Here is an 11735-nt window from a genome sequence, read left to right as displayed (position 1 = left end):
TTCTCTTTTTTCGATTTATCTTTGTTTTCCCTTCCCTTTTGTTCTTTTCTTTCTTGTCCTCTAATTTTTCTTTCACTCTGTAAGCATTTGTTGAATGCTCTGTGCCGGGGACTGAGGGTACAAAGAGAAGCAACATTGCTCCTCTGCCTCAGAGAGTCCACAGCTTGGTGGGACACTCAGACATGAATTAAGGTAATGATAGTATAATTTGTGGGGTGCTCTAGTAGAGGTGTGTCCAAAGCCCTATGGAATGGTATATAAAGGAGTTGAATCAACTTTGAGGGGGGGAAAGGTCAGAGAGGTTGTCACACATATATGGATATTTGAGATGGGTTTTAAAGGATGTGCAGGAGTTCTCCAGGCTGAAGAGCTGGGATAGGAGTGAGAGAGAGTAGTGTGAGGAATAGGTTAGAGACCTGACAATGCTTGTTGTGTTTGGAAAGAGAAAACTTCTGGATAGCTTATGTATAAGGTATAAAAAGTTATTTATCAGACTTCCTTGTTCTCATACTCTGTCTGGTAGCCACTTCCCACCACTATTTGGGCCACTTTCCTTTATCCCCAGGCTCCTCTTGCCTAGTCTTGTGTCCCCTGGATCTAAATCTTCTTCTTGAATCTCTTCCTACTCCCCATTGTCTTTTCATTCCCTCTTCTCCCCTGCTTAGATCTCCCTCCATCCACTTAAAATTCAGTTCTCTTTTTATATTCAAAATCACCCAGTGCTCAACCAACCAGAGGGAGAATAAAGATGCTGAGATTGTTAACCCACTTCCTAGGAAGGTAGTTTAAACATCAATGACTCAGAACCTTACTTGGATTCTGATTCAAACTTAGGGTTAAAGAAAACTGAGATGATTTGTGAAAGGATTGGAAATTTGAACACTAACTGGATATTAATAATTCACATTTTTAGATATGATAATGATATTTTGGTTACATTAAAATAAATCCTTATTTTTAGAGGTGCATCAGATATTTATGGATGAAATGCTAAGAAGTCTGAGATTTGCTTGAAAATAACCTAGGAAGGGAGGGAGTGAATGAGGTACAGATGAAATATGATTGGCTGTGTACTTAAAATTGTTGAACCCAGGTAGTAGGTACATGGGGTTTCATTATGCTAGACTCTATTTCTTAATATGTTTGCATATGTATTTGTTTGAAATACTCTATGTTATTGGTTGAATTGAGTCCTTAAAAAGGTATGTTAAAGTCATAACTCCTAGAATCTCTGAGTGAGACCTCATTTGGAAAATAGGGACTTTCCACATGAAATCAAGCAAAAATGAGGTCATTAGTCTTAATGCAATATGACTGGCGTGTCTTTATAAGAAGGGGGAAACTTATATGGCCAACTAATATTTGACAAGAAAGCTGTGAATACTCAATAGGAAAAGGATTGTTTCTTAGTAAATGGTGTTGGGAAAACTGGATGACTGCATGCAGAAGAATGAAATGGGATCTCTGTCTTATATCACTCACAAAAATGAACTTGAAATTGATTACAGATTTGAACATAAGACTTTCAACTGTGAAACTTCTGAAAGAAAATATGGGAAAGAAACTCCTTAACATTGATCTTGGCAATTATTTTTTGGATAGGACATTAAACACAAACAACAGAACCAAAAATAGTAACTGGGACTATGTCAAACTAAAAAGCTTCTGCTCAGCAAAAGAATCAATAAGATGAAAACATAACCTATAGGATGGGAGAAAATATTTGCAAGGCAATTCCTGATAATGAGTTAATATTCAAAATATGTAAAGAACTCCTATAACTTCAAAACCCCAAATAGGGACACCTGGTTGACTCAGCGGTTGAGTGTCGGCCTTCGGCTCAGTGTATGATCCTGGGGTCCTGGGATCGAGTCCCACATCAGGCTCCCTGTATGGAGCCTGCTTCTCCTTCTGCCTATGTCTCTGCCTCTCTCTCTGTCTGTCATGAATAGATAAATAAAATCTTAAAAACAAAACAAAAACAAAAACCCAAATAATTCTGCTAAAAATGGGCAGGGGAACTGAATAGACAATTTTTCAAATCAGACATACAAATGGCCAACAGGTTAACACAAGACAGTATGCAGCATCACTAATCATTAGGGAAATACAAATTAAAACCCAATAAGCTATCACCTCACACCTGTTAGAACGGCTATTATAAAAAAGACAAAAGCAATAACAAGATTTGGTGAGGATGTAAAAAAAAAAAAGATTTGGTGAGGATGTGGTTAAAAGGAAAGTCTGATGCATTGTTGGGAATGTAAATTGGTACAGCCCTATGGAAAACAGTACAGGGGTTCCTCAAGATATTAGAAATAAAACTACCAGGGTGCTTGAGTGGCTCAGTCGGTTAAATGTCTGACTCTTGATTTTGGCTTAGGTTATGATATCAGGGTTGTGAGATTGAGCCCCAAGTCAGGCTCTGTACTGGGCATGGAGCCTGCTTGGGGTTCTCTCTCTGCAAGCCCCTCCTACCCTGCACACTCACGCGCATGCACTTTCTCTCTCTCAAAAAAATAAATAAAAAATAAATAAAATAAATAAAATAAAACTAACATATAATCCAGCAATCCTGCTACTTTTGGGTGTATATCCAAAGGAAATGGAAACAAGATCTCAAAGAGGTATCTGCACTCCTATATTTATTGTAGCATTATTCACAACAGGCAAGATATGGAAACAACTTGTCTGTCAATAGATGAATGGATAAAGAAGTTATGATACACACACACACACACACACACACAAACATAGAAATATGATTCAGCCATAAAAGTGAAGGAAATCCTGCCATCTCCAACACATGGATGAAACCTGAGGGTATTATGCTAAGTGAAATAAGTCAGATGAAGAAAGACAAATACTCTATGATATAATCCATATGTGGAATCCAAAAAAGCTGAACTCATAGAAACAGAGTAAGAGAGTGTTTACCAAGGCTGGGGGTGGAGGTGGGGGAAATGGGATGTTGGTCGAAAGGTACAAACTTCCAGTTTGTCTTATATAACTTATATAAGACAAATAAGTTAAAGGGAATCTAATATACCACAAGTAATTATAGTTAATAATACTGTATTGGGACCCCCGGGTGGCTCAGCGTTGAGCATGGGAGGAACCTGCTTCTCCCTCTGCCTGTGTCTCTGCCTCTCTCTGGGTCTCTCATGAATAAATAAATAAAATCTTAAAAAAATAATACTGTATTGTATACTTGACAGTTGTTAAGAGAGTAGATCTTCAAGGTTCTCACCACGAAAAAGAAATGGCAATTATGTGACATGATGGAGGTGTGAGTTAACACCCTGGTCGTAATCATTTTGCAACATATAGGTATATGAAATCAACACATTGTACACCTTAATCTTATGCAATTACATCTCCATGAAGACCAGGGAGGAAGAGGGGAGTTTGGACAGAGATGCATAGGGGGAATGCCACATGACTGGCAGAGGCGGAGACTGGAGTGACACAGGTACATGCCAAGGAACGCGGACAGCCGACCCCAGAGGTTGGGAAGAGGCAAGGAAGAAGTCTCCTTTCCAAAAAAAAAAAAAAAAAAAAGAAGTCTCCTTTCTAGTCTTCAGAGGGCGCATGACTCTGCCTATACTTTAATTTCTAGCCTCCAGAACTGTGGGAGAATAATTTTTTTTAAGACAAGTCACCCAGTTTGTGGTTCTTTGTTATGGAAGTCCTGGGAAATTAATAAAAAATTAAAATAATAAATATCACCCACTTCCCTCTCTTAAACTCTTTTTTCCTTCTCTGCTTCCTCTTCCATCTTCATCTAAATACCTTCACTATGTGTCCACCTTGGGCATGATGCTCAGTTACTCTGAATAAAGAGAACAACTCAGAACTAAAAATCCAAGAGTGTGAGGTTGAGGTGGAAGTAAAGAAGGATGGATTTTCAGAAAACTAGACAAATGCATAAACTACCTCACCAATTTTATGCTGCTTCATCAGGCCCCCTTGCGGGGCCCCAAATAAACCATACTTCTCTGGGGGATGATGAGTTCCTTCTTCAGGCCAGAAGACCTATTTTTTGGTCTTGGCCATACCATTATCTAACCCGGAGATATTACTGGGCGAGTCGTAAAATATGACAGACTTCTTTTCTTCTCAGTAAAGCAAGGGGGCTGGGTTACTCCAGTAAACCTACCTTCCTTGTTTACCTTACACTGGCTCAGGGGCTCCTTTAGCACCTGAACCAACTTGTTCCTACTCTAGCAGGCATTTATCCCATTTGCCATTGGTTACCATTGGTCACTGCCACAGAATCATGAGCTCCTTGAGGCAGGGACCCTCTTGTTCAGCAGGGATCCCCTCACTGAACTTCTGGCTTCTCACTTAGTAAATGCTCAACAGAAGTAGCTTGCCACAACAATATTGCATTTATAGTAAATCTTTCAGAGTGGCTACCGAAGAAGTCATTTGATTGCATGTAACTGTTTTTAACTCTTCTCTGGACTCTGGCCGGTACCTCTCTTCCATATACTATTTGGGGATCAGTGTCTCCCCTCCCAGAGGCTCTATCTCACGGTGCTTGACATTAGTTCTGCACTTGGTACAATGCCCAAAACTGTGTCGAGGATAACGAAAGTGCTTCCCCGGGGTCGATTTTTCTGAGTGTGTCAAAAGTTTTGTGCTTTTTAGTGATGAGAGTTAAGCCTTACAATTGGTTTCAGAGAGGAAACAAGAAAGCGACAGGGTACTATCGATGTTTAACAAGGACTTGGAAGAAGGATTTTTCTTTGCTCAAGGGAAGACATCAGAACTACAGATATGCATGTAACAGTTGAAGCCCTGAAGAAAAATGAGCCAGAGGAAGCACTTCAAACGCATGCAGTTTGGTTTTTGCAGTGACTATAGAGTGAGGTCTTTCCTTGGGGGTGATTCCATTTCAGGAACAAGGAGGGTTTCACGATGCAAAGTTATCAGGTGACAAACGTGTAATCTGATATACAGTGACTTTTGCAGAATGAGACATTAAGACTGGCATTTTGGTGGACTAGTCTTACAAATTGCCTGGCTATTTCTTTACAAGGTGGTTTTTAGGATTGTTTCTATTCTAAACTTCTATGCTTCTTTGAGTGGAATCTTTTCTATTCCACTTCCAAAATAATTCAAACTGTGTTCTACCCAGACTAAAAAGTGTTGGAAAGTATGACAATGAAATGTAGAGTTTTCCTCCCAGCAATACATTCGCATGACCCCTAAAAAATGGTTCTTCAAATCTGTAAGGCCAAGTCACCATTCCTCAGATGGCCACAAGATGGCAGCTTTGGGCTAATGTAGGAGAAAGATTCTCCCAAGAAGCATTTGCTAGTTGCCGTGATGGTGCAAAAAAGACTCTAGACCTGGTTGTTTCTTTGCCTCTCCATTTTCACACTGCTTCCAAGTTTTACATAAGGCAGAGTCCTGGCTATTTCTGTTTGTCCCTCAGACCCACCTTCTGCTGTCCTGAGCTGCAGAGGCTGGCCAGTTGCATTTGGTTAATGGGTAGGCCCAGCCAGGGAGCAGAGGGAGGGAGAAGAATGGGGAGATGCACCACCCCCTTGCAGGATCACCTTGAACCACTTGTGTCCCCTAAAAGGAGGTCGCTGCTCTTCTAGGGCAGCCCTCTTTTCAGAACTTTTCTTCTGGGTTCCAGTGGCTGCTCCTTCCTCTCTTAGGAATGGTGACAGCTCTTCTGTCCCTGTGGGTTCTCTATACCCTCTCCATTCCTTTGTAGATTGTTCACTAAACCCATATAGAAAAAAAGAAAAACTCACGTAGAATTGTCCTAAATTGAGTGTGCCTTCTGCTTCCTGCTGAGATAATGACTGATGCTATATTAATCACGCCTTTTTATTTTCTGCATTTCTGATGCTTTGGCCCATGAGACCTTACTAAACCTCCCTTGGCTAGCCAACTCCTAGAGACAGGAAACAATTCACCTGCTCTTGTGCCTCTTGTAAATACTATCAGTGTTTAAATCAATCCTGAGCCCACACCCTACCACCTCCTTCCTCAAGCTCTCACACTCAAGGTCACTATTCCCCTGCCCTTATCGCCCTGCCCCAGGGACAGGTACCAGATAAAAAGAGACAGCTCCTAGGTTTCAGAGCCTTCAGAAATCATTCAAACTAGCCAATCTTTTTTTTTTTTTTTTTTTAAAGATTTTATTTATTTATTCATGATAGTCACAGAGAGAGAGAGAGAGGCAGAGACACAGGCAGAGGGAGAAGCAGGCTCCATGCACAGGGAGCCCGACGTGGGATTCGATCCCGGGTCTCCAGGATCGCGCCCTGGGCCAAAGGCAGGCGCCAAACCGCTGCGCCACCCAGGGATCCCCAAACTAGCCAATCTTAAACCCACTTTATTTTGAAACCAAAATAAAGACTCTAGCCTGTATTACCCCCTTGCTCCAGACAGACCCAGTGCCTCCTGCATTGCCTCTGCAGTGTGGCATGCCCTCTCCTCTTGGGAGCTGTGACTAACGGACTTTCCTTTCAGTGGCAATCTTCTGATCTGTTGACTTCCTCATACCTGAATAATAATAAAACCTACATTTTATTTATTTATTTTTTAAAGATGGATTTATTTATTTATTTATTTATTTATTTATTTATTTATTTATTTTTAAGTAGTCTCTACACCCAACATGGGACTCAAACTTACAATCCTGAGATCAAGAGTTACATGGTCCATCAACTGAGCCAGCCAGCCACCCCTAACACCTACATTTTATTTTTTAACTTAAATTAGTCAGCATATAGTATATCATTAGTTTCAGCTGTAGAGTTCAGTAATTCATCAGTTTCATATAACACCCAGGGCTTATCACACGACATGCCCTCCTTAATGCCCATCACTCGGCTACCCCATCCCTCTACCCACCTCCCTTCCTATGTTTGTTCCTACAGTTAAGAGTCTCTCATGGTTTGTCTCCCTCTCTGATTTCTTTCCATTCCTGTTTCCCTCCCTTCCCCTATGGTCCTTTGCACTATTTCTTATATTCCACATATGAATGAAACCATATATTTGTCTTTCTCTGGTTGACTTATTTTGCTCAGCATATACCCTCCAGTTCCATCCACATTGATGTAAATGGTAAGATTTCATCCATTTTGATGGCTCAGTAATATTCCATTACATATATCCACCACATCTTTTTTTATTTATAAATTTATTTTTTATTGGTGTTCAATTTGCCAACATATAGAATAACACCCAGTGCTCATCCCTTCAAGTGCCCCCCTCAGTGCCCATCACCCAGTCACCCCCACCACCCACCCACCTCCCCTTCCACCACCCCTAGTTCATTTCCCAGAGTTAGGAGTCTCTCCTGTTCTGTCTCCCTCCCTGATATTTCCTGCTCATTTTTTCTCCTTTCCCCTTTATTCCCTTTCACTATTTTTTATATTCCCCAAATGAATGAGACCATACAATGTTTGTCCCTCTCCGATTGACTTATTTCACTCAGCATAATACCCTCCAGTTCCATCCACGTCAAAGCAAATGGTCCACCACATCTTCTTTATCCATTTTTATGTTGATGGACATCTCGGCTCCTTCCACAGTTTGGCTATTGTGAACATTGCTGCTATGAACATTGGGGTGCAGGTGCCCATTTGGAAGCATTTTCATATGCATATGTAGAAGCATAGGGGAAATGCCATATACTTAACTTAAAGAAAGAACACTATGGAAAGCATCTTTCTCTCTTCTTTCTTTCTTTCTTTCTTTCTTTCTTTCTTTCTTTCTTTCTTTCTTCTTTCTTCTTTCTTTTTTTCAAAGATTCTTTTATTTATTTATTTTTTATTGGGGAAAGTGTCTTTCAATTGACATCTTCTTTCATGAGATAGAAGCATAAAACCTACATTTTAAAACAGATCCCAGTGTTTTGATACTTTTATTATTTTTATAAAGTGACTAGTGCTCACCGGAATCTGACATTGCAGAAGGGTCATAACTAGGAAATGTTACAGCTGTGTGGTGGGTTTAAGCTGGAAAGATGAGAATCTCTATTTTTCCAGTGGCCAAACATCCCCCCCCACCATGAGAAATTCTCAAATGCTGTAGTAATAATAATAGATAATAAAAAAAGAGTGACTAAAAAATTGAAATATGAAGATATGGCCTCGTCAGCAGCAGGCTGGATGTTTTATAGAGACAATCTTGAGAAAAATGGTTAGAGGGATTTTGTTTTTGCTTTTGTTTTTAAATGAAGCTTAAAAAGCACTGGGGGGAAAACAAAGAATAATTTAGAAAGACATTCTACGTGAAGGTGGTATTGATATATTAATATATGTTAGAAAAGAGTGGCTCAGGAAGCATCAATCTGCCTGAGCAGCGGTCATTTTTCAAGCCTGGATGAATGTAAATGAAAATCAAATTGTCACAAGTAGATCTGAACGATATATTGTCTAATTTTCATGGCAAAAAGAACAAGGAAAGTAATAGATAAGAGTGTCTGTGAACCTCTTTGCCTGAATTTTATAAATAAATTCATTTCTAACAAGAATCCACCCTCAAGTCAGTCTTGCAAAGGCATTGGGACTGTGCCATATTAACGTAAGTACTGAAAAAATCCGAGTCATACATCTCACCCCTGAAGGGTTTGGCAAGTAGAAGCAGTAACTAACTGACAGTTGGTCCCGTGGACCTCCCATCATTCTCTTTCCTTATAAGTAACCTTTGTCATTATGCAGCGAAGGTTCCATACCTGCATTCCTTGTAATCCAGACTTTGTTGCTCTTTTTTATGGCCAAAGGCAGTGAATTCTACACCCTAAGAGCATTTGAGTAAGCAGAGGCTGTGGTCACAGGAATTATTACTGAAGCATCTTGAACTGTTAATAAAAATTCTATGAAGTCCAGTAGTTTCTAGAATATGGAGATAAGGACAGAGAGGAGACAGGAAGAGGAAGAAAAGAGTTTCCAAGAACTCACTCATTTGAGATGATACAAGGTCAATGAGCACTTTCACTTTTGCCCCTTCCTTTTTCCTGGAAATAGAATAGATTAGCAGAGAGGAGAGCTTCTTCTTTCTTTCTAGGGCATTTGTTTGTACTATACTACTATACTTTTATTTATTATCCTTTTCAGTTTTATTGAGGTTAGCTTATGTTTTTATTTTATTTTATTTATTTATTTTTTTAATTTTTATTTATTTGTGATAGTCACAGAGAGAGAGAGAGAATGAGGCAGAGACACAGGCAGAGGGAGAAGCAGGCTCCATGCACCAGGAGCCCGACGCGGGATTCGATCCCAGGTCTCCAGGATCGCGCCCTGGGCCAAAGGCAGGCGCCAAACCGCTGCGCCACCCAGGGATCCCAGCTTATGTTTTTAGTGATCACAGTGGTCGGCCACTGTGATTTCTTGTGCCCAATTCCTGATACTTGCACAAAAGGCCTGACTCCTTTCTCTCAATTCTGCATGACGGTAGATGACTGGGACTAAGATCCCTGCTTTAGAAAATGTCATGGATACAAGATTTTCTTTGAAACATTTTTTTCCCATAAAATCAAAAGATTGGAAATAATTTTAATTATCATAAATAGGGATTTGGTTAAATAAGTCATAGTCTTTTTATTCTGAGGCAGTGAGCTCTAGCTGCTGAGGGCATTTCAGTTAGCAGAGGCCGTTTTTAATGAGAAAGCTCTTTATACAGAAAGATGTTCAGGATATATTTTAAAATAACAAAGGAAGGTTCAGAACATTTTGTATAGTATGCTAACGTGTGTATAAAAGCTATGTATATTCTTGCATGTACATAAAGAAGGCATAGAAATAAATGATGAGAAACTGGTAATTGGTGGTGCACCAGACGTTGGTGGCAGGAGGACAGGGGGAGGAGGGAGTCATTGTGATTTTGAATCATGAAAATATATTATCTGTTCAGTAAGCAAATTAATATGATATAATTAAAAATTGGGATGGGGCACCTGGTTGAGCTCAGTGGTTGAGCATCTGCCTTTGGCACCAGGTGTGATCCTGGGGTCCTGGGATCAAGTCCTGCATTGGGCTCACTGTAGGGAGCCTGCCTCTCCCTACGTCTCTGCCTCTCTCTGTGTGTCTCTGTGTCTCTCATAAATAAATAAATAAAATCTTAAAAAAAACTGGGATGAACTGGAGTTGGAAGAAGGAATGTAACACAGGCTGGGAAATGATATTTGTAAAACCAATAATGAACTATAAAAGGCATAAAGCCCCGCTAGGAGAGAATGTCAAAGTAACCCCAAGCCTCCGAGAGAAGGGCCTCATAAAGTCCTGAACATGTCCCTGGCCAGAGCCAGCTCTGGGCAGCTTTGTACATCAACTCCCAGGGAACTTGCTCAGTTCAGAGAGACAGTCCAGCTCAGAGACACAATAAAGCATAGAAAGTTCCACTCCAGTAACATGAATTAAATAGCCTCTTTTATTTCTGTCCAGTGGCTCCCTCAGGATAATCCCAAATATCTTTATGAAGGACCTGCTCTGGGTAAAGAGGAAGTTAAGTAACAGCCTGCGATCTCATCTTCTGCTCCTCAGCAGCACACTAGCTGGACCTGTTTTAAGAGTTAAGTGAGATAATGTATGTCAAGCACTTATCACAGTGCCTGGCCTATGGTTGGAGCTCAGAAAATGGCGTGAAGTGTCTCCACTAATGTATGTGTCTTAACATCTGGGAGATTAGTACCTTTTATATGGACACTGTATATTCTCATCTCTTGGAATGACTTGTGCTGTCAGGTAAATTGTGTCTAAAGTTCCCTCACTGGACAAATATTCTGAGAATCTTGTCTTAGATGAATATGTTTGGGATATTTCCTAAAAGTCTTTGGGGACAAATGTGGTGTGAAGGAACAAAGGACTCTGGAATGGGACCAGGGGACTTATGAGTTAACCAGGTGAAGGCTGTGGACTACCTCAGTACCCATGTGAACTTACCAACCCTCACTCTTCTCTATCCAAACAGCAGAGAGTATAAAGAGCATAAAGCCCATGGGCGATGTTCTCTGTCACTGGAGTCTTCTGAATGGCCTAGAGATGTCAAAGGAGACCTGGCCTTACTCTCATGCCTCCTGAGGCAGCCCAGTGCCAGAAAAAGCAGTGAAGTGTTTCAATCTCTGAAAGTGTGTCCCCAGACCTAACACAGATCAGTAGATGTCAGGGAGAGTGGAGAGGAAATGGAAATAACTCACTTCCCATGACATCCAATCTATTAGCTTGGGTGAACCTGACTGATCAATTTTGTGTAGGTTGGGAAGGAATCTAGTCTTTAGAATAAGAGCTGAAAGCTCCTAAGTTTTTTTTTTCCATCAGTGCTTCAAATAGAACACGTCATCTGAAAATTCCAGTATTGGAACTTCCATCTCTTTAACTCTGCAGGGGCTAGGGTTAGCTATCTCTACTAGTTGTTTGTATTCTAGTATGTAGAGAGGGCCCAAGAGCAGGTGTTCTTGGGAACATGGAACACTGGAGAGCAAGACCTCCAAAAGTGGACCTGGAGGGCTTGTCAAAACCAGAGGGACTTGGAATACAAGCTTTATACGTGTCCTATGCCAGCCGTGTCTCTCAATCCCTTTTCCACTGCCTCACTACACAACAATGCCTCCATTAATGAAACCTCTGGGGATGAAATTCCTTTACAATGAACATGATGTGTTAAAACAAAATAACAGCTTCATAAATCACACTAAACAGTACTGCAATATATCAGGTGGCTTAGCTGCAATATTCCCACTGATCTATGCAGTCAGAGCACAAATC

The sequence above is a fragment of the Canis aureus genome, chromosome 4 (genome assembly GCF_053574225.1).
Source record: "Canis aureus isolate CA01 chromosome 4, VMU_Caureus_v.1.0, whole genome shotgun sequence".
In the NCBI taxonomy this organism is placed as follows: domain Eukaryota; kingdom Metazoa; phylum Chordata; class Mammalia; order Carnivora; family Canidae; genus Canis; species Canis aureus.
This window is presented reverse-complemented; position numbering follows the sequence as displayed.